The sequence below is a fragment of the Bison bison genome, unplaced genomic scaffold, assembly GCF_000754665.1.
Source record: "Bison bison bison isolate TAMUID 2011002044 unplaced genomic scaffold, Bison_UMD1.0 scf7180017864163, whole genome shotgun sequence".
In the NCBI taxonomy this organism is placed as follows: Eukaryota; Metazoa; Chordata; class Mammalia; order Artiodactyla; family Bovidae; genus Bison; species Bison bison.
In genome coordinates, this window is record NW_011494735.1 from 8,063,194 (window position 1) to 8,087,359 (window position 24,166).

The following is a 24,166-nucleotide window of genomic DNA, read 5'->3' on the forward strand; positions in this document are numbered from 1 at the left end:
GAACTAAAAAGCCTCTTGATGAAAGTGAAAGTGGAAAGTGAAAAAGTTGGCTTAAAGCTCAACATTCAGAAAACGAAGATCATGGCATCTGGTCCCATCACTTCATGGGAAATAGATGGGAAAACAGTGTCAGACTTTATTTTTTGGGGCTCCAAAATCACAGCAGATGGTGACTGCAGCCATGAAATTAAAAGACGCTTACTCCTTGAAAGGAAAGTTATGACCAACCTAGATAGAATATTAAAAATCAGAGATATTACTTTGCCACCAAAGGTCCGTGTAGTCAAGGCTATGGTTTTTCCAATGGTCATCTATGGATGTGAGAGTTGGACTGTGAAGAAGGCTGAGCACCGAAGAATTGATGCTTTTGAACTGTGGTGTTGGAGAAGACTCTTAAGAGTCCCTTGGACTGCAAGGAGATCCAACCAGTCCATTCTGAAGGAGATCAGCCCTGGGACTTCTTTGGAAGGAATGATGCTAAAGCTGAAACTCCAGTACTTTGGCCACCTCATGCGAAGAGTTGACTCATTGGAAAAGACTCTGATGCTGGGAGGGATTGGGGGCAGGAGGAGAAGGGGACGACAGAGGGTGAGATGGCTGGATGGCATCACTGACTCGATGGACATGAGTTTGAGTGAACTCCGGGAGCTGGTGTTGGACAGGGAGGCCTGGCGTGCTGCGATTCATGGGGTCGCAAAGAGTCGGACACGACTGAGGACTGAACTGAACTGAACTGAACTAGGACTCTCATCTTATGAAGCAGAAAATTCAGAGATACTAACTAGACTGCAAAATACTAACTGGTCCCTTAGAATCCATCCTCCCTTCTTCCCATGAGTAACAAAAACTTCTGAAATTTTATATTTCTCTGCCTCCTCTGTAGCTAATTGTGAATATGATACTAAGCTCTAGCCAATGCAATTATGTGTGATCTTTCAAGTCACCTCCTTTAAAGACAAAGTCACTTGCTTTAGACTTCTTCTTCCTCTTGTTGTTGTTCAATCGTTACGTTGTGCCCGACTCTTTTGGACCCCATGGACTTCTTCCTCCCCTGGGAAAAGGCAAAAACTGCGGCAGCACACTTGAACCCTGGGATGGAAGCTACTTAATGAGAAACGCAGACTTAACAGGCCATGAAGCAAAGCTACCTACTCACCAACTCAGCCTTGGGCTACTAGCTACCTTAGGCTATCATTGGGGAGAAAGAGAAACTTCTACTTATGTCTGTCACTCTGCCTGGAATTGCTTTGTCACAACAGCTTGTCATGTGGCTACATCAAAAGTTGATGAGCAAACATATTATTTAATGTTACAAAAGTGAACAATAGTGGTTCCCTTGTGGCTCAGTTGGTAAAGAATTTGCCTGCAATGCAGGAGACCTGGGTTTGATTTCTGGGTCGGGAAGTTCCCCTGGAGAAGGAAATGGCAACCCACTCCAGTATTCTTGCCTGGAGAATTCCATGGACAGAGGAGCCTGGCGGGCTATAGTTCATGGGATCGTAAGAGTCAGACATGACTTAGCGACTAAACCACCACCACCACCAAATGAACAATAAGGGAATTTTAAAAATCAACAAAACAATAAACAATGGTAGACATAAGGGAGAAGAAAGAGCATATAAATACTTGTTTTTTATAACTGTATATTATCTGAAATTGATGAATCAGAAATAGTGCTCTAACTTTACTGACCAAAACTAGGAGATTGACAGAAGAATGATTTTAGAACATTACTTCAAAAGAGTGAAGCAAAGATGAGAAGAGATAGAATTGGAGGCTGTTGCTTTTCACCTGAAGTTCCCTCTCATCAAGAACCATGTGCAAAGACAAAAATAAAACAAACTTAGGCATGTAAAAAAGATGCAGTGCCTCAGTGGACCATTTCATCTAAAGAAAAACTTGCTATTACAGGCTGACCAAATCCTGCCCTACCCTTGTGACTCCAAACTACAGTTATTATCTATTGCTGTCATGTCCGACTCTGTGATGTCATGGACTGCAGCACACCAGGCTCCTCTGTGCTCCACTATCCCCTGAAGTTTGCTCAGTTTCATGTCCATTGAGTTGGTGATGCTATCCAACCAATTCATCCTCTGCTGCCCCTTTCTCCTTTGCCTTCAATCTTTCCCAGCATCAGTGTCTTTTCCAATGACTCAACTCTTTACATCAAGCTGCCAGAGTATTGGAGGTTCAGCTTCACCATCGGTCCTTCCAAGGAATATTCAGGGTTGGTTTCCTTTAGGATTGACTGGTTTGCTCTCCTTGCAGTCTAAGGGACTCGCAAGAGTCTTCTCCAACACCACAGTTCAAGAGCATCAATTCTTCAGCAATCAGCCTTCTTTATGGTCCAACTCTCACATGACTACTTGAAAAACTATAGCTTTGACTATACAGTTATCTGTATCTATCACTAAAAGACTGTTTTTAATGAGTTTAATATAAGTCCTAAAAATATGTAAATCATGCTTCAAATATTTCAATTAGAACTTTGCCACCATTCCTGGAATAGAAAGTTTTAGCACTGGAAACTGCCAATGTTTGCTCTTGTATCAGAATTTTAGCATCCCTCCCCTCTAAGTTTACTTTCTGTTGCAGAAAGTAAGAATTTGCTCATGATAGTATGGCTTGTGCCTTGTATCTGATAAAGCAGATAAAGGACAAGTTTTATGAAAATGTAGTCCTATTCCACTGAAAGATAAATCTTAATGCCTTCATCAACTATCTTTTAACACTATGCTGAACTTGGGAGAAAGGTGAAGCCCTAAATGAGACCATAAAGTGAAAGACATTAAATATTTTGCATTATGTTGTTTCTACTTTGTCCTCAATGGTTTTTCTTCATTAATTTTAGATGGTATTTCATGTGCACCTTAAACTATTTATCATCTCCAAAACTCAATTTGTTTCCTTCTTCACCAATTTATTATTTTTTCTGTATTCCTGATTCTGTTAAAAAGTACTCCCATTCCATACAAGCACTAAACCCCAAACTTGAGAGTCATCCTCAGTCATTTTCTACTTTAATTTTTTTATACTTAATCAACACCAAGTACCACCAACTTTATTTCCAAGATATTGCTCAAATATATTCTTTCCATCTTTCATCTAGAATATGGTCTTCCTGCCTCTACCCTGACTCCTGGTCACAGCCATCCTCCATTCTGCTGCAGGCATAATGTAAACTCACTCTGACCACGTCAGAACTCCGCTTCATGTGCTTCCACAGTTATCAACAACCATGAGGAAAACACAACCAACCTATTCTGGCATTCAAGACCTATCAGATTCATTTCTCTTCCTATCTTAACTTCAGACCCCAGCACTCACTGGACATTATACAATCCATTAACTCTTTTATCCCTTACTTTATCTCTAGTCCTCACCAGTGTCTAACCTTTAATAAGCACTCAAAAAGCATTTGTTGAGTGAATGAATGAATAAAGATTCTCTTTTGATAATAGTCAACCATTTATTGTTTCCTACAAACTCTTCCATCCTCACTATACCACTTATATTTTCCATACCATATAAAGAATGAACTTTTCTTTTTTAACCTTCAAGACCAGTTTAGATACCATCTGCCCTAGGAAACATCTTTTCACAGCTATTCCTCTCACCTTTCTCCCCAACCATGCCATTAGAAAATGAATCAATTCTGCTTCTAATACTTCCTACCTCAGTACCTCTATTATTGCAAGTTAGAATTTTAGACATGTACACACTCCACTTAAAAATTCCTTGAGAGTAGTCAGCAGGATTCACATCTGTAAAATAAAGACTCAATAAACATTTTCACAGAACTGAACTCAAATATCACTTCCTCTGTTTCCCCCCATCTCTGTTCATAACCCTAACTCTAACCCTAACCCATTCCCTAATAGGGAATGTCCCAATTCCCCCAGGATAGAGTCCTATACTATACCCAGGCAGTGCAGTATACAGGAAAGGGTCAGAACTGGAGTTAACTTCTGACTCTCTCTCTTAACCAGCTGATAAATCTTGAGCAAATTAGTTACCTGTCTCTGATTCCTAACCTGTGTAACATAGATCATATCACTTATTTCACTAAATTTCAGAAGGATTAAGTGAGATAATATTTTTGAAAATAACTAGAAGACTGCTCAGTGAATTTTACTTCCCTTACTGAGAAGGAAAAGCAAGAAGAAGTCTGAGATACCATGTAGAGACACAGAATGAGAGAGAGTGTGTGTGTGAATGAGTATGACTGTGTTCATGTGTATGCCTGCGTCTGTGTGTCTGTGTTGGAGGGTTTAATTAGTTCAATTTTGGACAGGGGAAGAGTAAGGTGATTGTTTAATATACAACTTAGATAAGATTAATTTAAGATTAATTTTTCTACTTCAGTAATTATAGTTTAATGATTGTCAAAAAATCATTATCTCTGACCAAAAGGAAAAACCTCGTTTTGCAATCAACTGTTTCAGTCGATTACATAGAGTGATATAACTTTATCCATGCATGAGGCAAATGTAATAATAAAACAGGAATTTGACAAAGTAAACTTTATTATTGTTCAGTCGCTCAATTGTGTCTGACTCTTTGTGACCCCATGAACTGCAGCACGACAGGCTTTGGTCAACTCTAATTTGAACATAGCAGTTATAAAATATTGCTGGAATTCAATTAAAACTGCCATTCTTACTCAGAGATAAAACTATTCTAGGACTTATAACTAATTTTGCATCATGACCCTGAAAAGTATCTACAACATCAGAGGTATTGAATTCCCAGTAGTAATCTTGTAACTGATATTGGTTTGTCATCTGGGAGGTGAGAATTCTACCACTGAAGCACCAAAGCCTTTGACTTGTTACCTGAATGCCAATAAATTCCATTGTTCCCAGGTTCTTCTTCCATAGGGAATGCTAGCAGTATTTTATGTTCCATAATTGCAGTACTAATTGCATTCAGATTATTCTATGAGCAACTTCCAGCCTTCTAATTATGCTTTTTTTGGTTTCAATTAAATGCTGTTTTGCAAGGGAAGGTTAACACATTATATACAACAGTCTGTATTTCCCTCAGGTAATAAGAGAGCTCAGGAAACATGCATGCATATATTTTTCCCTACCGAAAAAGAAAAAAAAAGACATCAACTCATGGATAGACTCTAGCCAAATGGCACATGAATCAAAATATCCTTAAGAATGACGAGTTAAGGGATAAATGGTCATAATCACTGAAGGCAGTAGATGTTATTATATAATTAAATGAAAAAGATTAAAATAAAAATCCTTAAGAGATCATATAATATAAAAATAATAGCAACAATCGTGTAGATCTATAGGTACCACTTTAGTTAACAAAAGCAGAGAAGGAAAAAAATAAAAGATTCCAAAATTCTTCCTGTATAAAAGAGCCAAATGTTACTGAATCTTACTTTTTTTAATTTAATGATTAGATTAGTTCAGGTTCAATAATGTTTTTAAACACTTGTTCAAGGTTGTGGAACCTAAAATATGATGTCACTCTTTCAAATCCCTATGAAAGATAAAAGCAAATAAAACACAGAAACCATATGCCAAAGACTGAAAACCAAGGGGAAAAGTTCATAAAAAAGGTATAAAACAGTAAGACAAGGAATGTCATCAGATACATCCACGATAACAAAATATAAATGATTTAAATGCACCTGCTAAAAAGTGACTCAAGTAGAGTTACAAAGCAAATAAACGATATAATGCAAACAAAAAAGAAGCAGAGAGAAAAAAGAGAGATTGCACACATACACACATACATGTGTAAAAGTGAGTCCACATGTACACAAAGGCAAAGGTGGCAACATAAAAAATATCTTTCAAAAAAGAACTCACTCATCTTCTTCCTCAATCAGATTCCAACCACTTCCCACTGAAATGGTAAGCAGAACACAAAAATAGAGCAAAATCTATACCAGCCCTGGAAACTAAAATACGATAAATTTGTATAAGATAAAGTACAGAGGATGTTTTTTAAAAAAAGGCCAACTCCTAACTCATCTATGTGCAAACATTGTTCCTGCAAGTTAGTGAAGGAGAATCCAGGAGTCTAAGAAGGAGGAGCCAAGGCCAGAGAACAGGTAGGTGGGAGGCAATGAGAGCTTGATATTGGGCACAGGGTCTGCCCAGACCCAACAGGTCACCTCGGCAAGCACTTTTGACACTGAAAGCCACACTCACAGGGGCTCTGTGGCGATGCTCAAGTCTAGCATTCCAAGGATTTGGGAAGCACTGTCAAGGCTGACTTTTGAAAGAGACAGTGAAGCCTGAGAAATATTCAGAGCACTGCCTGAAAATTCTGATGTCACTTTAATCCTAGAAAAGAAACTAACCCTAAGGCAACACTTCTCGCTACGGCCACCTCCGGTTCTGATGTTGCTTCCTTACTCGCTAGCTGACATCCCTGGAGTCTGAAAGTTAAACTGCTGTACACTAAACTTTTGTCTTCTTCCCTTTTATCACCTTGAAAGATTTAAGAAAAACACACCAAACTCAGACAGAAGCCTCTCTCACTCACTAGCAAGCCCACACTGTATTCATGTTACTCTATTTAACAAACAGATGCTGGGAACAAAGTGAGGAATGAGAGACCATGGTCCCTGCCACCAAGAAGCTTACATATTTGTGAGAAAGATACTATTAGCAAGTGCAATAAAGATCATGGAAAGGCAAAAGGGGAATACAGACCCTATATAACAGAAGGAAGAAGTCTAGTTTGAGAGGCATAAGAAAGCCAACCTGCAGGTAGTGATATTTAAACTAAGAATAAAGGATAAGGCTGGGTTGCCCAAATTAAGAATGAGGAAAGAAGTGTACCAGACAAAGAAAAAGATGAGCAGGAACCCTGAGGTTAAAGTGAGTGTAGCCCACTGAAGGTTATGAAAGAAAAGCAGTGTGGCTAGAAGGTGTAAGTGAGGAACAGATGGATGAGATGATGAGGCTGATGAGGTAAGCAGAAGAAATCTTGAAGCTATTATAACAATTTGGAACTTTATCCTAAAAAGAAAAAGAAGTAACTGAAGGAGAGTAACATGATCAGATCTTCAAATTTAAAAGAATGCCATGGCTAAAAGGTGGGAAATGGATGGGAGTGGCATCAGAACAGAGGTAGTGAGCCTAATTGCGAAGCTATTGTAGAAAAATCCACACAAACCATTGACAGGGTATGAGACAAGAAATAAATTTAATAAGACTCCAGTTCTGGTTTAAGCAACTGGGCACATGGTAATACCATCTACTAAGGTAAGGGACAAGGTGGGAGATGTAACCTTGGGAGACGTACCTGTAATAATAAATGTTTAACCTATTAAAGGTACACACAACCAACCAAAAGGAGATGAGATAGAAACAAGTGGATATACAGGACTGTAGCTTAGATGCAGCGGAGAAGGCAATGGCACCCCACTCCAGTACTCTTGCCTGGAAAATCCCAGGGACCGGGGAGCCTGGTAAGCTGCAGTCCATGGGGTCGCTAAGAGTCGGACACGACTGAGCGACTTCACTTCCACTTTTCACTTTCATGCATTGGAGAAGGAAATGGCAACCCACTCCAGTGTTCTTGCCTGGAGAATCCCAGGGACGGGGGAGCCTGGTGGGCTGCCGTCTCTGGGGTCGCACAGAGTCGGACACGACTGAAGCGACTTAGCAGCAGCAGCATAGATGCAGAGCTAGGTTGTCGGTAAACTTAGGGGGAACTGACTCATCAGATGGAACTGAAGCCATGGAGTAAATAAGATTGCCTAAGAAAATGTGTAAAATGAGAAAACAAAATATCAGAGCCCTGAGGAACTTCAACATCCAGAGGTGAGCTGGAAGAGAAAGAACTAGCAAAGAAGACCAAGAAAGAGCAGTGGCCAAAGAAGGCAGAGGTCAAGGAGAGTATTGTTCCAGAACGACAGCGGTGATGATGAGATTAGGATGGTGATGAGGTTGCTAGCTAACATTTACTGTGAACTAAGTCTGTGGAAGACTCTGCACTAAGTAACTCATATATGCTATCTCATCTAATAATTTCAATAGTCCATGTGGTAGGAATACTTCTATCCTCAATCTACAAGAGAAGAAACTGAGGCACAGATCATTTAATTAATTTGCCTAAGATCATATGGGCTTCCTTGGTCGCTCAGATAGTAAAGAATCTGCCTGCAATGCAGGAGGCCTGGGTTCAATTCCTAGGTCAGGAAGATCCCCTGGAGAAGGGAATGGCTACCCACACCAGTATTCTTGCCTAGAGAATTCCATGGACAGAGGAGCTTGGTGAGCTACTGTCAATGGGGTCGCAAAGAGTCAAATACAACTAAGCATCTAACACTCTCATTTTTTTCAAATCATACATCTAACAATAACAGTGTTAGAAGCTAAGAGAAAAGACTATTTCTAGGAGTGTTGTTGTGCAGTCGCTCAGTTCTGTCTGACTCTTTGCAACCCCATGGACTGCAGCACACCAGGCCTCCCTGTCCTTCACCATCTCCCAGAGCTTGCTCAAACTCGTCCATTGAGTCAGTGATACCTTACAACCATCTCTTCCTCTTTTGTTCCCTTATCCTCCTACCTTCAGTCTTTCCCAGCATCAAGGTCTTTTCCAATGAGTCAGCTCTTCCCATCAGATGGCCACAGTATTGGAGCTTCCACTTTAGCATTAGTCCTTCCAATGAATATTCAGGACTGATTTCCTTTAGGATGAACTAGTTTGACCTCCTTGCAGTCCAAGGAACTCTCAAGAGTCTTCTCCAACACCACAGTTCAAAAGCATCAATTCTTCGGCACTCAGCTTTCTTTACAGTCCAACTCTCACATCCACATGTGACTACTAGAAACACCAAAGCTTTGACTAGATGGACCTTTGTTGGCAAAGTAATGTCTCTGCTTTTTCATATGCTATCTAGGTTTGTCATAGCGTTTCTAGGAATGAGTGGTCAGTATACCAAATTCATTGAAGGAAGATAGGGAGACCACTGGATTTAGTGGTATGGACACCATTAGTGGCTTCAATCAAAGCAGTTTCAATGGAATAGCTTGGATGTTTCTTCATTTTCTTAGACTCTGTAGCCAATCCATCAGCAACCTATCACTTCCACCACCAGCACCCTGGTCCAAACCGTTATCAACTCCTCTCTGAACCACTGAACTAGCCCTAATGGTTGACCTGCTTCCACACTTGGTCCCTGCAAATCATTCTCCACATAGCAGCCAGAATGACTACTTTAAAGTACATATTAGATATGGTCACTGCCTGCCCAAAAGCCCTTAATGGCTTCAATCACAAAGAACAGTGTCTCAACTCCTCACAATGGTGTAAAAGCCCCATGTGATCTGGCCCTCCCCCTTTGCCCTTAAAAAAAAGATGTCCTTTTCATTACAGGGGACTGGAATGCAAAAGTAGGAAGTCAAGAAATACATGAAGTAACAGGCAAATTTGGCCTTGGAGTACAGAATGAAGCAGGGCAAAGGATAATAGAGTTTTCCCAAGAGAATACACTGGTCATAGCAAACACCCTCTTCCAACAACACTAGAGAAGACTCTATACATGGATATCACCAGATGGTCAATACCAAAATCAGACTGATTACATTCTTTGCAGCCAAAGATGGAGAAACTCTATACAGTCAGCAAAAACACGACTGGGAGCTGACTGTGGCTCAGATCATGAACTCCTTATTGTCAAATTCAGACTTAAATTGAAGAAAGTAGGGAAAGCCTCTAGACCATTCAGATATGACCTAAATCAAATCCCTTATGATTATAAAGTAGAAGTGAGAAATAAATTCAAGGAATTAGATCTGATTGACAGAGTGCCTGAAGAACTATTGTTGGAGGTTCATGGCATTGTACAGGAGACAGTGATCAAGACCATCCCCAAGAAAAAGAAATGGCAAAAACGCAAAATGGTTGTCTGAAGAGGCCTTACAAATAGCTGTGAAAAGAAGAAAAGCAAAAGGCAAAGGAGAAAAGGAAAGATATACCCATTTGAATGCAGAGTTTCAAAGAATAGCAATGAGAGATAAGAAAGCCTTCCTCAGTGATCAATGCAAAGAAATAGAGGAAAACAAAAGAATGGGACAGACCAGAGATCTCTTCAAGAAAATGAGAGATACCAAGGGAACATTTCATGCAAAGATGGGCTTGAAAAAGGACAGAAATGGTATGGGCCTAACAGAAGCAGAAGATATTAAGAAGAGGTGGCAAGAATACACAGAAGCACTGTACAAAAAAGATCTTCATGACCCAGATAATCACGATGGTGTGATCACTCACCTAGAGCCAGACATCCTAGTATGTGAAGTCAAGTGGGCCTTAGGAAGCATCACTACAAACAAAGCTAGTGAAGGTGATGGAATTCCAGTTGAGCTATTTCAAATCCTAAAAGATGATGCTGTGCAAGTGCTGTGCTCAATATGCCAGCAAATTTGGAAAACTCAGCAGTGGCCACAGGACTGGAAAAGGTCCGTTTTCATTTCAATCCCAAAGAAAGGCAATGCCAAAGAATGCTCAAACTACCACACAATTGCACTCATCTCACACACTAGTAAAGTAATGCTCAAAAATCTCCAAGCCAGGCTTCAAAAGTACATGGACCAAGAACTGCCAGATGTTCAAGCTGGATTTAGAAAAGGCAGAGGAACAAGAGATCAAATTGCCAACATCTGTTGGATCATCGAAAAAACAAGAGAGTTCCAGAAAAACATCTATTTCTGCTTTATTGACTATGCCACAGCCTTTGACTGTGTGGATCACAACAAACTGTGGAAAATTCTTTAAGAGATGGGAATGTCAGATCACATGACCTGCCTTCTGAGAAATTTGTATGCAGGTCAAGAAGCAACAGTTAGAACTGGACAACAGACTGGTTCCAAATCGGGAAAGGAGTATGTCAAGGCTGTATATTGTCACCCTGCTTATTTAACTGATATGCAGAGTACATCATGAGAAACGCTGGACTGGATGAAGCACAAGCTGGAATAAAGATTGCCAGGAGGAATATCAATAACCTCAGATACGCCGATGACACCACACTTATGGTAGAAAGCAAAGAAGAACTAAAGAGCCTCTTGATGAAAGTGAAAGAGGAGAGTGGAAAAGTTGGCTTAAAACTCCACATTCAGAAAACGAAGTCATGGCATCTGGTCCCATCACTTCATGGCAAATAGATGGGGAAACAGTGGAAACAGTGACAGACTTTATTTTGGGGGCTCCAAAATCACAGCAGATGGTGACTGCAGCCATGAAATTAAAAGACACTTGCTTCTTGGAAGAAAAGTTATGACCAACTTAGTCATCATATTAAAAAGCAGAGACATTACATTGCCAACAAAGGTCTGTCTAGTCAAAGCTTTGGTTTTTCCAGTAGTCACATGTGGATATGAGAATTGGACTATAAAGAAAGCTGAGCGCCGAAAAATTGATGCTTTTGTACTATGGTGTTGGAGAAGACTCTTGAGAGTTCCTTGGACTGCAAGGAGATCCAACCAGTCCATCCTAAAGGAATCAGTCCTGAATATTCATTGGAAGGACTGATGCTGAAGCTGAAACTCCAATACTTTGGCCACCTGATGCAAAGAACTGACTCATTTGAAAAGACCCTGATGCTGGGAAAGATTGAAGGCGGTAAAAGGGGACAACAGAGGATGAGATGGTTAGATGGCATACCAGCTCATTGGAGATGAGTTTGAGTAAACTCCAGGAGTTGGTGATGGACAGGGAGGCCTGGTGTGCTGCAGTCCATGGGGTTGCAAAGAGTCGGATTCGACTGAGCGATTGAACCGAACTGAACTTTGCCTGTAACTCTAACCATTCTCCCTCTTGCATCTACCATAAAATGGTCTTCTTTCTGTTACAGGCCATCCTGGTTCCAAACTAAAAATGAAAGTCCCTAGTCTCTCTGGTTCATCCTACATCCTCAGATACTAGGTTAGTTAGTGCCTGACATGTAACATGTATCCAGTCATATTTTTGGATAGATGGCAGAGAAATAGTGACAGCAAGCATATAAATACCTTGTAAAACTACTTGGTCTCAGAGGATGACAAGTTGAGTACGCTTTTTTTTTTTTTTTTTTTTAAGATGAGAGAAATTTGAGCATGTGAGAGATGCAGTTCGATCCCTGGGTTAGGAAGATCCTCTAGAGGCGGGCACAGCAACCCACTCCAGTATTCTTGCCTGGACAATCCCATGGACAGAAGACCCTTGCAGGCTACAGTCCATAGGGTCACATAGAGTCGGACACAACTGAAGCGACTTAGCACACACACAAATAAGAGATATTAGATTATCCAAGAGCTTCCAGGTGGTGCGAGGGGTAAACAATCTGCCTACAATGCAGGAGATGGAAGAGATGTGGGTTCAACACCTGGGTGGGGAAGATCTCCTGGAGGACGAAATGGCAACTCACTCCAGTATTATTACCTGGAAAATTCCATGGACAGAGGAACTGGCAGCACTACAGTCCATGGGGTTGCAAAGAATGGGACACAACTGAGCAAGCACACCATCCAAAGGAATCATAAAATCACAGAATATAAGAGAAAATTAATTAATTTAGGAAAAAATTACAACTATACCTAAAAAGTAATCATTCAAAGGGATTTTATCTCTCTATGCCAAAGTTTTTTGGTCTATAATTTAAGGGGTTGGGAACAATCAGCAATTTCCAATCACTATCTAGAACTTCCCTTCAATTATTTTCCCTCATGATCCCTCTTGGTTATTTCACACTTGGTTATACCACAGACACAGGAAGTTCTGATTAGCAATTATATATGTCTGATTACTAAAATAATCATACTTAACATAACAGCTTAGTTGGGAAATCGAAAGCTCAGGAAATTTGAGTGATTCATATAAGGTCACTCATATTTTTTAAAAGCAGATGCCATTGTCTTAATATGAAGAAACTGGCCCAAATTAGCACAGGGAATCAATGGTATCAATTCCAAACCACATACAGAAAGTGCAGAACTGAAAGATTTTTGAAGAATATGAAGAAGGCATAGTTTTTTCCTTCTAGTTAGAAAAAAAGAGCAATAATAAATCCCAGGAAATTGGAGGGAAAAAAGCACACCTGTGTAACAAAGTCACAGTATAGGGACTTCCCTGGTGGTCCAGTGGCTAAGACTCTGCACTCCCTGAATGCAGGGGGCCTGAGCTCAGTTCCACACGCCGCAGCTAAGACACGGCGCAGCCAAATAAATAAATACAAGTCACGGTCTAACCATGAAGCAGATTAAATTGGCATGACTTTAAGCAACTGGACTGTACAGGAGAACCAATCTGACGTCTCACTATGGCGATTCTTTTCTGAATGTCACAGAAATGCTGTAATACCCTAAAAAGTTAAATGAGAAAAAATGTAAGTAAAAGAAAAGCCTACAGGAGGAGTGAGTCAAAACAGTATACGATGAAGAGGATGGACTCTGGAGCCAGACTGCCTGAATTCAAAGGATTTAATGTCTCTGTGCTTCAGACCCTAATCTTAACATATGAACTATCGTAATATTTTATCTCCTTGATAAAGTTACCATGAGCATTAAAGGAGTTAATATATGTAAATAGCACATAGTGAAACTAGTGCCTGGCACACAGTAACATTTGTATGTATTTGCTATTATTATTATCATTACTATTATTTAATATATGGAGGATGAAACATAAAAGCAATGGGACAAAATACAAAGATTTGATTCACAGGAAAACACAAGAGCCCTAATGGATAAAAGTTCAAGGAGTGGAAATAAATGAAACAAAGAAAAACATATAGATAATGAAAGAAAAGGTAATCTCTAAAAATGAGTTATATACACCAATATGGATAACACAAATATAATGTCACAATACCACTTATGTAGGGTTCCAATATGTGCAAAACTGAACAATAAAATATGTAGGGAAATATCTACAGTAAAGCTATAAAGAGATCAAGAGTTTATTAGTTATTTGTGTTAAGTGATAACCACAAAATACATGACTGTGAGCAATTCTAGGCTAAGGGAAGATGGGCCTGGTGAAGGTCACACAGGCAACTTCAACACTCCATTCCTGAAGCTGAGTAGGGTACCCAAACTTTTAAAAATTATTCTTTATGTCTTGTATAGATGTTATTTGTGTGTGTGTGAAATATTTTACAATAAAAAGAGCAAACATTTAGTAACACATTTTAAACGCAGGAGAAGATACTTTTTTTTAACCTCTCAAATTAGTTGTTTCTTTTTCTTTAAAAAGCTCAATGGAAGAGATTTTCTTCTTTAATGATAAGATCAAACTAACTAAATTAAACAGTTAAATATATTTCTAGGATGGTCAAAGGTAAATTCCACCAGCAGTGTACCCTGATAAAAGAGGACTCTTCCTAACTGAGATACATCTCCAAGCCTAAATAAACAATTCTTAGCTGTACATTTAGAAAAACCAATGTAATTTCTCATGTTTAATGCCATTACTTTAGATGGGACAGTTATTAATAATATGATGTTTCTAATACATTGCAACCTATCCTCTAAATAAATACTAAATCTTTAAAAAGGTTATGTAATTTTGCTATGGATCAAATCACTGGGCACAGTAGTTTACAAGGTTCAAATAGGATCTTAGTCTCAGAATAACCTTTATATTTAGTTCCACAAAATAGCTTGAACCAAGTATAACAAGACAATACATAATTTTGTGTAATTTATTAATCATGTCACTTCTGTTAAAAAGTATGAAAGCTACTTGAAGACTTTTAGACAAGCCATAGATTACAGAATCTTAATGCAAAAGCAATATCAGGTATTATCCATCCAAAATTTGTTCATTTTACAGGTATGAAAACTGAGGCATAGGAAGCTAAAATGCCTTAGATAAGAACAGGACCAGGAAACCCAGCCTTTCTAGTTGCTATCCAGTGACTATGCTGACTCCCTCGGGACATGAGCATACACACAAGAATGCAGATATGTCAATGAGTCTGCAATGTTTCAACTGATCCTGCACAAAGGTCAACACCCTCTGCCTTCAACCCATCTTTCCAGCCCTTCTGACTGGAAGGCATGTTCACACACCAAGAAACCAGGAACAGGGCCGACAGTGCGTGAACTCCTTCACGCTCAGTCATGTGAGCCCAGAGCCCCAGAACCTTACCTGTGGTCCCTTACCCACATCAGTTCTTTTGGACTGTGCACCTTTCCTTATTTCACTCCACTAATCTAAGACAAAAGAAATACCTACCTACAATAGTCACCGGGGATCTCTCCCAACCCCAACCAAGCTTGGATGCTCTGTGAACCAAACACAAGGGAAGCAAAAGAAACGAAATAATAATGGTAAATTCAGGGTTCTTGGATTTATATAAGGGCTGTCCTGATATTTGTTAAGGGCTCTAACATGTAGCATGGGTTTATTTTCAATGTTGCCTTAACATATGTACTGAAGGATTGATTTTGTTTTGTTTGGATTTTCATTTTTGCTTTAAATAAAATAACTAACCCAATAAACTATAAAATTTCACAGTGTAATTTATAGTAATAGAAGACAGTCATGCCATGGCCATGACAGACTGCAGAAAAGTACTTCATACAAATCATATACTAATTTTTATCTCTATAGTAACAGATCATAGCCCTAAAAATGATGCTCATATACCGGAAAATTTAATTTTTAAAAAAGTGTTCATGTACTAATCCCTGAGACTATTTAATAGCCCGGCTTTAGCATAAGGTACATTGCCTAGCATAAAGCAGGCAACTACAGTTGAAAGAAGATGTTGAGAAGGAGTTTTCCTTTCATTGAAAAGTTTGGCTATGGCTCACATTTTCAAGCAGAAGTCTCCCCCACATTCTGAAGTGAGACGACAATGAGTTGCTGAAAGCTGAGACCAGAGCCTCCTTGAGAGTATCCATAAAGCAGGAAATAGTGTTGTCTATAGACTTGTGAGTCATAATTTCCACATATGTGTACTTTCCAAACATATGATACTGCATCTATATTTTAAAATATTCAAAATTTTACAGTGGCTGTTTGTTAGTATATATTTTCTCAGTCAATACTACTAAAACTACACTGCTAGCATTTCTGAAATGAGTTAGAAATTACTTAGTACTTGGACATAAACATGTCACTTTAGACAAGCATTATGAGCAATGTACTATTTTTAGAAACAGAACCAGGACAGACAGTTGGTCAGGAACTAGGCCTTGAGAACACACTTCCTGAACCAGCACTGTTTCTCTACTTCCCCTGCAGTCATCTCCATACTCTACAAACCTCTCTACCTACAGTCAGTGCACATAAGTCTTCTCAATGAAGTAAATTCCCTCCACTTTCCTTAAAGAAGTCAAGTATCAAGAAACTGTCTCACAGTTTACAAACCAGCACACATCTGGGCAATCTGAGTACACAAATGCCAGGTCACACCTCGGCTCCAGGCTCCCCCAGCCAAGCATCAGAGTCAGGGTATAGTGGCCAGGGAAGTCAACTCAAGTGTTCAAGAACCTTGTAGGTGACAATTGAAAAGAGAAGCAAAGTATTCTGTAAGAAAGCAGGAGGGATGTGATTTATTATAAATTATTTTCCTAGAGATTGGGAAAAGAGTACATCAAAGCTGTATATTGTCACCCTGCTTATGTAACATATATGTAGAGTACATCATTCAAAATGCTGGGCTGGATGACTCACAAGCTAGAATCAAGATTGCCAGCAGAAATATCAACAACTTCAGATATGCAGATGATACCACTTTAATGGCAGATAGTGAAGAGGAACTAAAGAGCCTCTTGATGAAAGTGAAAGAGGAGAGTGAAAAAGCTGGCTTAAAATTCAACATTCAAAAAACAAAAGTCATGGCATCTGGTCACATCACTACATGGCAAATAGATGGGGAAAAAGTGGAAACAGTGTCAGATTTCATTTTCTTGGGCTCCAAAATCACTGTGGATGGTGACTGCAGCCACAAAATTAAAAGATGCTTGTTCCTTGAAAGAAAAGCTATGGCAAACCTAAACAGTGTATTAAAAAGCAGAGATATCACTTTGCTGACAAAGGTCCATATAGTCAAAGCTATGGTTTCTCCAGTAGTCACGTACGGAATGTGAGAGTTGGACCATAAAGAAGGCTGAGCACTGAAGAACTGATGCTTTTGAATTGTGGTGCTGGAGAAGACTCTTGAGAGTCCCTTGGGCAACAAGGAGCTCCAATTAGTCAATCCTAAAGGAAATCAATCCTGAATATTCATTGGAAGGACTGATGCTGAAGCTGCAACACTTGGGCCACCTGATGAGAAGCGCAGATTCACTGGAAAAGACCCTGATGGTGGGAATGATAGAGGGCAAGAGGAGAAGGGAGTAACAGAGGATGAGATGGTTGGATGGCATCATACACTGAATGGACAAGACTTTGAGCAAACTCAGGGAGACAGTGAGGACAGGGAAGCCTGTCGTGCTGCAGTTCACGGTGCGGCAAAGAGTCGGACACCATTTAGCGACTGAACAACAACAAGGAAATTGTCAATAATTATTGTATAAATAAAAATCTAAGCATGGCAATAAAAAATGCCCATAAAGAGACTTACCTGGTGGTCCAGTGGTTAAGAAACCACCTTGCCAATGCAAGGGACAGTGGTTTGATCCATGGTCTGGGAAGACCCCATATGCTGCTGGGCAACTAAGTCCATGTACCACAACTAATGAAGCAATTATTGAAGCCCACACACCCTAGAGCCCATGCTCCACAGTAAGAAAAGCCATCGCAGTGAGAAGCCTGCAACTGCAATGAAGACTAGCCCCCACTCTCTGCAACTAGGGAAAGCTCGTGCACAGCAACGAGGACCCAGCACAGCCATAAACAAACAGGAAAAATCATTTTTTAATTGCCCATAAAGAACAACAACAACAAACCAAGAGTCCTCCATCTGGTGGGAATCACATCTGCTTCATATTCTTGGGGAAGGTGAAGGGAGGAACTGGGAGGAGACTTTGCAGAACCTGTGTTCAAGGCCAACTGAACAACTTGGAAGAAGCTCAAAGTCCAGAGGAACAAGGCTTGGTGATGATGAAGACTTTTAAGGAGTTAGTTCCCTAGCTTAAAAAAAGATAAGAAGCCACTGAAGGAAATTAAGCAAAGATGAAGCAGCAACAATTTTGCAGTTTAGGAAGGTCATCCTAGCTGCGGTATCCTTTCCTCAACGTTTCCCAGGCACTATTTGTGGAGGGAGAAGATGTCACGTACCCTAAACAAGGAATGCTCATAAACAGGGTGCCATATGCTGATGAGGCATTTTCAGGCGGATCAAACTGTATCTTCTCTACAGTGCTTTTCCTGTGCCCTTGTTCTTGCTCCAGTCAACAAACGTTTCTTCTCCCCTTTATTTTTAACCTTCCTTACTCACACATGTTTTATCTACAGTTCTGGTCTCTTCAAGCTTCAGTCTCACATTTCTAATTCTACCACACACTTCCACATGAATAGTCCACCAGCGCCTCAAATGCAATAGATCTAAAACACAACTTATTTTTTTACCCCCACCTACCAACCTGCCCCAAGTTCACTCCTCCTAATCGCCCAGGCTTCACATTTTACCATCGTCTTTTATTCATACCTCTCTTTTCCCCTCTGTTTATTCCCACATCCAACTAATTGTTTCTTTCTGTCTAATTCACTTCAGCCACGCTTCTCCAATCCTATTGGCAGTCCTGGCTTATGTCTTCATTCTCTAACAAAAACTCTTGTAACCTTCCCTTATTAGTCCAGTGGTTTCCTTCCCAATTCAATTCATCCTCTGGATAATTAGATGATAATATATCCTATAATTCAACTCTGATTATGACATTTCCAGGACCAAAAATAACTTAAACCTCATAGCCTACTAACTAAGTTCAAATTTCCTAGACTAGCATTAAAGCCTTCCGTGTTCTAGGCCAAACCTAATTTTCCATCTTTGTGCTTTATTTTCTCTCTATGCCCCCTCATATATACTCCAGTTGTGTCCTACTCCTGGTCAATCTGATCTGGGAAATATTGGGTACTCAACAAAAGCTGATTTCCTTCCATAAAAGTCTCCTTCCCCATGCCATCTCAATTTATAGGAAAACATTCCATCATTCTGAATAATTGATTCTCACACAGAAAATTAACATATTCATGGAAAATCCTGTAAAACCTAGAAAACAGACAGGAACCTTGCCAAAGACAAGCAGTATGACTGAGCTGCAATGTCAAAAGAAAAAGGTAGTGACAAGCAGGATGCCATAGAAGTTTCAGAACATTTGAAAAGTTAGAAGCATTACATGTGGGACAATGGATGCTAACAGTCTACCAGAGTCCTTCAAGATGATTCATTGGTCTCATAGAACTTATAATCCCCCGAAGAAGATTCATACATGTGGACTTCATAATGCCAGGTAGTAAAATCTTGCTCCAGCCAAGGTACAAAATGTCTTAGAAGCATTTAAAAAAAGGAGAAATTCTAAGAGATTAAGAAAGCTTCATAAAATACCACGCAACAGAGGCTGTAAGGACTTCAACAAATCTTGAGAAAAAGGTATTCCAGGCAGCAGAAATGGTCTAAAGGAAAGGTAGAGGTGGAAAATGCTACAAGTGTGAGAAATAGGAAACCAACTGATGAACCCTGGGCCCCTAAACTATTACTATTTTGAATGTCTCTAATGACCACTTACACAGTTTTAATGAATTAGGAGTGTATGAGCTATTTGAGCTCAGGGTTTTACTTCAATGAATTCCTGAAAACAGGCAGATGATTATCTGCAAGATGGATTAGTCGTTATTAAACAGGATTTTCACAGCTCTGTTGGATCCTAAGCTGCGTCATAATCCCTGAGTGTGGTGCTGCACTCAGTTTACTCCCAGAGGCTGGCTCTTCGGCATTCCTGCAGTAGTATGAACGAAAAGCTCGAACATCTTGGAATCCCACTGAAGGTGACACGCTTCTACACACACATTGCAATCAAGGAAAAATTATACATACATTTTAAGGACTAGTAACCTTGTAATATAAAGTTTAAAAATGCAAAGTCAAACCATGTAAATGCTTGCAGAGTACAAAGAAGTCTACAATTAGAAGAGACTGTAGAGAAAATCTAGATTAACCATGTGACCCAAACTACGTCTATATAGTTATTCCAGGAATTTGGAATCAGGGCTCATTGATTCAGTGTCTCCCTGTGCTTGGCACTGAGGGACACCTACATATCCAGAAACCACTGAGCACCCACATATGACTGTGAACACAGCGGGGGAAAGATCTCGCACAGAGAGATCAATGAAGCTAAGAAAGGCAAAGACTAGAGACAGAGGAAGTTTCAGGTTTTCCATTCCTAGTCCCTAATAAGGTCTGTGTGCATTTGACTTCCATCACATTCCAGTCTTTCTTGTTCCTAAAACTAGTTCAAGTTCACCACTGTTACTTGGAACAGAAGCTTAAATGAGGCAATAACCAAAATCCTTCATAAGGTCAATTGGCTGATTTATTACTGAGCTACCTTTTCTATACTTTCTTCTCATTTGTATTTCCTTTAAAAGCCATAACTATGACTTTGGTATATTATAGAGACAAATATGTGAACAGGGATCCAGGACTGTGTTGAGTATTTTTAAAAAGAAAATCCATTATCTCCAGGAAGGAGAAAATGTAGGAATCTTCAAGGTAAAGCCTTGAGGTATCTGCATAGCAATCAGGGATGCTAACAACTGGTAAATTTTTTTAAAACTTTTTATCTTGTATTGGGGTATAGCCCATTAACAATGTGATCATTTCAGTTGAACAGTGAAGGGATTCAGTCATACATATACATGTATCCATTCTCCCCCAAACTCCCCTCTCATCCAAGCTACCACATAACACTGAGCAGAGTTCCCTGTGCTACACAGTAGGTCCTTGTTGATTATCAATTTAAAATATAGCAGTGTGTACATGTCCATCCCGAACTCCCTAACTAGTCCCTTCCCTCAATCTTTCCCCCGGCAACCATAAGTTCGTTCTCTAAATCTGTGAGTAACAACTGATAATGTAAAGAATTATCTGATTACTCTCCTACCCAAAGCCAATATAATTCTGAATAAACCAGATGAGTAGATCCCATTCAGTCTCCTCTGAGGCATGAGAAAAAGGTCATAACTGAGCACAGGGCATTTCATCTGGAATGCCCCGAGTGACTAGCCACAGTTCTCCCAACCATGCAAAGAGGTCTGGGTGCTCTCCAGTGATATCCCTGACCCAGACCAAATTTCAACACTGAGTACCAAAACATCTTAGGGCCTGCTTGAACTACTGACCCTATGACGTAACCAGCACTTTCTACTATTAGATAAGGGGAAGAAAGTAACAGAAGGTTAATAACATGGCACTCTTTTCAGGTGTATACGTCTGTGTGATGGGGCAAGTATCAAGATTTTCCTGAGACAGATCCCGTCTCCCCAAAGCTGGATCCACACCCAACAGATTTGACTACAAGGAGACCAGTTAAACATGTAGAGCAAGTCAGAGTTGACAATCAGAAGCCTGGACCAATCTAGTGGGTGGCTCTGCAGGTTTATATAAACAAAAACAATCCTGGAGGATCCTGGAGTTGGAAGGGACATAGAGACTTATGCACAAATTCATCATTTTACAGAGAAGGAAGCTAAACATTGAAACCAAATTCATCAAACAAATCCCTAAATACAGTAATACAGGTGAGATGAAAATCCAAGGGACTGTGACCAGATTGTGACAGAACCAAAAACGATTATTTCCTAAAGTTTCTCTAATGGTTGAAAATTTATTTTTAATTATAAAAGAAATACTGTATTAGAAAAATCTATGAAAACTACTGTTGGGATATTTTTTTGGATATTCTTATTACTTAAGTTTAGCAAAACAGTTTCTGACCAAATGGGTTAACATTTCAGTTAAGGTATTAGACCAAGCACCTTTAAAAGTCAAAAAACTGTGTGTTGATTCAAAAACCTATCTGATGTTGTATATTTGCAGCCTTGGCAGATAGGCAGTTTAGGCACTGTGACAAAACTCTAAATGGCAGAGAGTTGCTTATTTTAATACATATTAAAAAAAAAATCCAGACATTCACGTAGGGCCCTAATAAAAGTCACCAGAAATTAGACTTATATGTCAGCTGGGACCAAAATTAAAAGAATAAATGTTTAAATGGTCCAAATATAAACTTGGTTTTCAAAATTACTGGCAAGGGGCCATAGTACTCCGGATTTCAGTCTTCAAGGGCTGCTTGACCACAAGTATTAAGTCAACACATAACTGAGGGAAAAAAAAACAACATATACTGTCTGGAAGTACAATCTACCCTTTATCTGCAGCACAGTATATTTTAGAAGACCGCCGATAAAATGTGAAGATAGAACCTGTTGTGTCCCCCAAGAAGTGCTAGTAAAGTTACTTTTAAAGTGTAAATTTGTTAAAAATAGGTCTTTTTAAAAAAAATAATATTAATCAGAAGCAAACATGAAATTGATATTATTTAAATTAACACCAATAATCTGCACACACTAAATATTTTTAAAATCACCTATCCATTTTATAAATTACATGAATCCTAAAGATTATTTTATAGACAAAAGTAACTTAAAAATCTACTTTGCCACCACCACTGCAAATGGAAATAGGAAGCAAAAGACCAGAGGGTGTTGAATATAATCTATACTTAGTAGAGTCAGTTTTCAACTAATTTATAAGTCTTAGGTGTTAGCCATATCTTATTTTGACAGTTTAGATTATTGGTGGCAAAAACAAAAGCAAACTAAAATTTCCGAGGAAATCTCAACTCTGAGAAGTTATATTTTCTGTTCTTCCATTCCAGATAACATTAGGCATCGAGAAGTTTTGATGACTGTATACTCATCACAAATATAAAGGTTCCTGCAATTTGACATTTACCTTAAACTCTACATTTGTACTTTCAAATAATTACTTTTTATAATAATCTTATTCCACATTATTTAGAGAAAGTATCTTTAAAAATCGTCCTGTTAAGACTGCAAAATTATCTCGCTTGATAGCTTGTAGTCCTAAACCAAGTAAGGCAGGAATGGCACCTTTCGATCTTTTATAGCTGTAAACAGCCCAGGGTGAAACTTACAAACCAGACTCCGATGCCCTTTTTTTCCGCTCAAAAACAAAACAAAACTGGTACCTGGAAAACTCGGGATTTTGTTCAGTTTTGGCCTATTAGACACCAGCCGGGCCCGCGGGAGCCTGACCCTGCGGCGAGGGCGGCGGTGCGCTTCTGGGTGCGCCGCTTGTCGCCACGCGCCCGCCGCTCCTGGCGCTGTCCCCCTACTCGCCAGGCTCCCCGGCGCCCCTCCCGGACGCGCGGCGGGAGGCACGGGCCTGGATGGCCGTTCCCACGCGCCCGGGCCCGTTATCTCAGCGGCTGCTGCGCAGGAGTACCCCCCGGCCCCCGACACACACACACCTCCGCGCGGGGCAGGGGACTCCGAGGTGGTCCCCGCCGCGGACCCGCGCCCTCCGGAGCCTGAGGCGGCGTCCCTTCCCCAGCCGCCCTGCCAAGCCCCTCCCTCGGGGGCCCACGTCGGTCCAGAGCCTCCCTCCGGCTCAGGTTCGCTCCCGGGACGGGATAAGGTGTCAGCGACGCTGCCAGACGCCTCCCGTCGGCGGGGGCGAAGCCAGCCCTGACCTCCTTCTATCCGCCTCTCACCACCCGCGCCCCTCTTGGGCTCAGGAGAGGGGGGCTCCCGGCAGGAGGCTGAAGGGGGCGCTGCCGGCGCTCGCAGGGGAGCGGAGGTCGGGGTCACATCTGAACTCGGCGGGGTCCGGGCGTGAGGGCAGACAAGGGGTGGGGGAGCGAGCCCCAACCCACCGGACTGCACGGCCCCCCGGGCCGCAGCCGCGGCCAGGCAGAGGCTGAGGCAGAGGCAGAGCAAAAAGGGGCGCGGGAGGGTCCGCCGCGGGCTCATGGAAGTGCCAGGGAGCCGCCGCCGCCGCCGCCGCCGCCGCCGGCGCCGCTGTCCGAGCCTCCCTCCCTTCCTCCCCGGCTCCGGGCGACGGACGGGCGGCGGGAGGCATGACGGGAAATTCCTGGGCACGGGCAGCCGAGTCCAAATATGAGCAAAGGAGACGAGCGAGGGAGGACCGCGGAGCTCGCCCGCCGCGGACGGTGCCCGCTGCCCGGGCCTCGGCAGCGGCCAGCTCCCTCCCTTCTCTGCATTCCCC

At 40.8% G+C, this 24,166-nt stretch overlaps 1 protein-coding gene across 3 annotated transcripts in view; it reads right to left on the bottom strand.

Annotated features, from left to right (window-relative positions):
• Nucleotides 1-23,977, bottom strand: part of MSRB3 (methionine sulfoxide reductase B3) — a 182,809-nt gene extending 158,832 nt beyond the window's left edge. Inside the window, exon 1 of one of the 3 annotated variants that reach the window (XM_010841577.1) lies at nt 23,814-23,977. The gene's annotated coding sequence lies outside the window, so the exon portion shown is untranslated. Of the gene's footprint in view, nt 1-23,126; nt 23,248-23,408; nt 23,759-23,813 lie in introns of those variants that run through there. The other 2 variants (XM_010841576.1, XM_010841578.1) reach the window with 2 other exon arrangements.
• Nucleotides 23,978-24,166: the final 189 nt, after the last annotated feature.